Source organism: Pinus tabuliformis, chromosome 1_2 (assembly GCF_031772625.1).
Source record: "Pinus tabuliformis cultivar Carrire ecotype Pingquan chromosome 1_2, CPIR1, whole genome shotgun sequence".
In the NCBI taxonomy this organism is placed as follows: domain Eukaryota; kingdom Viridiplantae; phylum Streptophyta; class Pinopsida; order Pinales; family Pinaceae; genus Pinus; species Pinus tabuliformis.
The window spans coordinates 483,091,045-483,094,622 of NC_142298.1; the positions used below are offsets into that span (position 1 = coordinate 483,091,045).

General features: G+C 37.5%; 1 pseudogene; it reads right to left on the reverse strand.

Moving 5' to 3' along the window:
- Nucleotides 1–2,618: 2,618 nt before the first annotated feature.
- On the reverse strand, nt 2,619–3,119 carry LOC149206440 (glycosyltransferase 6 pseudogene; annotated as a pseudogene).
- Between the last annotated feature and the right edge of the window lie 459 nt (nt 3,120–3,578).

The following is a 3,578-nucleotide window of genomic DNA, read 5'->3' on the forward strand; positions in this document are numbered from 1 at the left end:
AAATATCCCTCAAGTACTTAGCAGGAGGCCAAGTTCTATGTATATGTGTGACCATATATCATTGTCAGATTTTAGGTGTACCTTACATTACAGAGCAGAAATAGCAACTCTGCCATTACAACCAGCTATTTCAAGTAACATATCATACACAGATTTGAGGTAAAACCCGTGTAAAGATGCATGACAAGGTGGCACAGAGTAGGGAATAATTCTAATCAAAGGAAACATTCCCGTTGTCATACAATGAACTGATATGTTGCTAATACTATGCACAATTTTCTTTAGTACAAGCATGGTGAGGCAAATGCAGAAAACAAGTGAGAACAATCAGATTGCTATGGGGCTGGCCTGTATGCTGCCCCTAGCATCTACAAAATACATACAACATCCTCTATACCAGGTATATGATAACTTTTGGCAACCCTCTGACCATAGAATCAATCAAAAGGAGTGTCATCCACATTTCTTACTAAGAAGCAACCACCACTGGCTTCTATTAGAAGAAGACCGTCCCACTGGCTAAACATACTCCCTCAACTCATACACAGATAGCAAGTTGGTGAGAGTCAGATTGCTGAATGGTCTCTTTGACAACAGTCATGGGTGCAATGCATTGAGATGCTACTTACACATATATGCAGATATATATTTTAGGGTCTAAATAATGGAGACATCTAGAGCCAGAATACTGAGCCCCCTGTAATGAAGATTTTACCGAAGAGTTTACCATTTTGAGGGCTCATGTTTACCATGCCTTATCCTTCAATTGTTTCCTTAATAAATACTGAGTAGTGACAATAAACTGATAGGTCTCTTCTACTGAGCATGCATTTTCTCTTGAAAATAGAACAAAATCATGCCCAAAATACCAAAATATCTTGGATAAGCAAGCTGAAATACTGAGTAGTGTCAATAAACTGATAGGTCTCTTCTACTGAGCATGCATTTTCTCTTGAAAATAGAACAAAATCATGCCCGAAATACCAAAATATCTTAGATAAGTGCCATATCCTAACCATTTAATATGCTATAATCATTCATCAAAACATCCCTTGAAATCTTGGAAAAGTAAACTAAAAACAACTCTACAGAAGGTACCATTTCCCAGCCATGCAATCATTCATCATGATTACACTTGAATGAGCTTAGGGTTAGATTCTATAATTGGTAAAAAATTCCCTCAAGTACTTAGCACAAGGCCAAGTTCTACGTATATGTGTAACCATATATCATTGTCAGATTTCAGGTGTACCTTACATTACAGAGCAGAAATAGCAACTCTTCCATTACAACCAGCTATTTCAAGTAACATATCATACTCAGATTTGAGGTAAAACCCGTGTAAAGATGCATGATAGGGTAGCACAGAGTACGGAATAATTCTAATTGAAGGAAACATTCCCATTGTCATACAATAAACTAAAATGTTGCCAATACTATGCACAAGTTTCTTTAGTACAAGCATGGTGAGGCAAACGCAGAAAACAAGTGAGAACAATCAGATTGCTATGGGGCTGGCATGTATGCTGCCCCTAGCATCTACAAAATACATACAACATCATCTATACCAGGTATATGAGAAATTTAAGAATGATTGAGTAGAAAACAACTGAAATCACTCTAGATGCCCACTGCCAAAGGCATTGGAATGAGGTGCCTATATTAACTGTTCTTAATACTTATGCACGGAAAAATACTCATAATAGATAAAGGATCATGGGATTGCTATGCTGAGCTCTGTATGAACCCTACAAATTTGGCATTATCTTTTTTTTTTCTACAATTGAGAATCTTGGGCATTCCAAAGAGGATAAGTAGGAATTATCGAATTTAGAAATAGTCCATAAATACAACCATGAAGGCCATTTTTAAATAAGGACAATTAAGAATTGTTTGTTGCTTCATTAACATCATATTTTCATAGCCATATTTCTGCAATATTCATATTTCTTGCCAAAACATTAATTGACCACTCAATGCTAATTAAATGTGGTTGCATGTATCAATGACTGAATTCTAACTATTGTCGCTCGTCGCGAGTGAGTCAGTCGCACCATGTAACATCCAAAAACAGACCAAATGGAGGCCATACTACAACATTTCCATGACCTTTTTGTGTTATAACATTAGTAGACAAATAACTATTTCAATAAGATGTAGATGCCACCTCTCCAATAAGTTAAAGATGTACTACATGCAATCACCTTTTGCTAGATGCAGCTTCCTGGTTGCTCTTTGTGTAAGATGCACTTTGATATTACTGTTTTGTTAGTATTGGAGATGTTGGTTGCGAGAATTCTTCTTAATAATTCCTAATGTCAACGGTGTGCAATTGCATCTCTAATGGTGCATTATGAGATCACTGTGTCCACTTCATGCAATGACAATGGATCGATATCTCTCCTCTTGATACAGAGATCTTTCCTCTTGATTGAGAAAGCACTTAGACTTTATTTAAGAGGATGAAAAGAACCACTAAGTTAACGATGACCAATGCTCTCTACTATTAGAAAATAGGAGGTTTCTCTATAGGTAGGACCAGGAGAACTCATACAGAGGACTCTGAGGCCCCATCACAGCCCACCTATCCATGAAATCCATGGACCATTCACAGTTTCTCATAAGAAAAACCCTGCATTGATTCCCAACCAGCTCCTTTTCTTATAAACATTTTCCTCCCATCCATGGACTATGAAATTGAAGTCCTTGTACTTCTCGAATGGGTCCTCAAATTCAATGTCTGTGATCACAGCATCTGAGTCCATCCACCATATCCATATCCATATCAAAGGAATTTTGGCCCAGAAAGTGTAGATTTTCTGATTAAGGAGGATTGTGTTGTAAAACATGTCCAAGCCATGGATCCTGTAATAATCCTGCTTGTTCTTGAAGCACCTCAGAAGCAGATGATCCCCAATTGGGTTCTTGCAGGAATGAGGTTGTGAGCCTGTCAAGACCAAGATATGAGGCCTCCCTCCTTCTCTATAGTTCTTTATATGAGGATGGGTCTTCAACCATTTTTGTCTCTTGAGGTCCCAGTTTTTCACAGTGCTCCCCAAAGTGTAACTAAAGTCAGAATCAGCATAGAAATTATCACAACTTTTCTCCCACTCATCCATTGATCGATACAAGGATTCCTCTTGTTTGCCATTCATTTCATGTTCATTGCTCTGATTATGTTGAACTCACATTTTGATTTTCTTGAGTACCAGCAGTCACATTGGTATCATCAAACCTCTGGATCCTGAAATTGCATTGTGCTGAAGATTGTTGTGCTTCAATTGTGACAGCTCTATAAGCAATTCCATAAGAGAAAATTCTCCATAAACTCCAACAAAGTACCAAAGCAACAATGACCAGTGCAAAAAACACGAAAAAATCACAAAGTTTCTTTTTCATCACATTTACAGGGAAAGAAACGAATAAGTGGATGGTCTCTCTAACACGGGTTTGAAGCTAGACCTGGGTACATGCCATATCCAAGAACGCAAGGAAGATCAGATTTTTGAGGATTTTCATTTATCTTTTTTCAGATCTGGGTTCATAACTTTAAAGTTACTATCATGCTGTTTGTATGT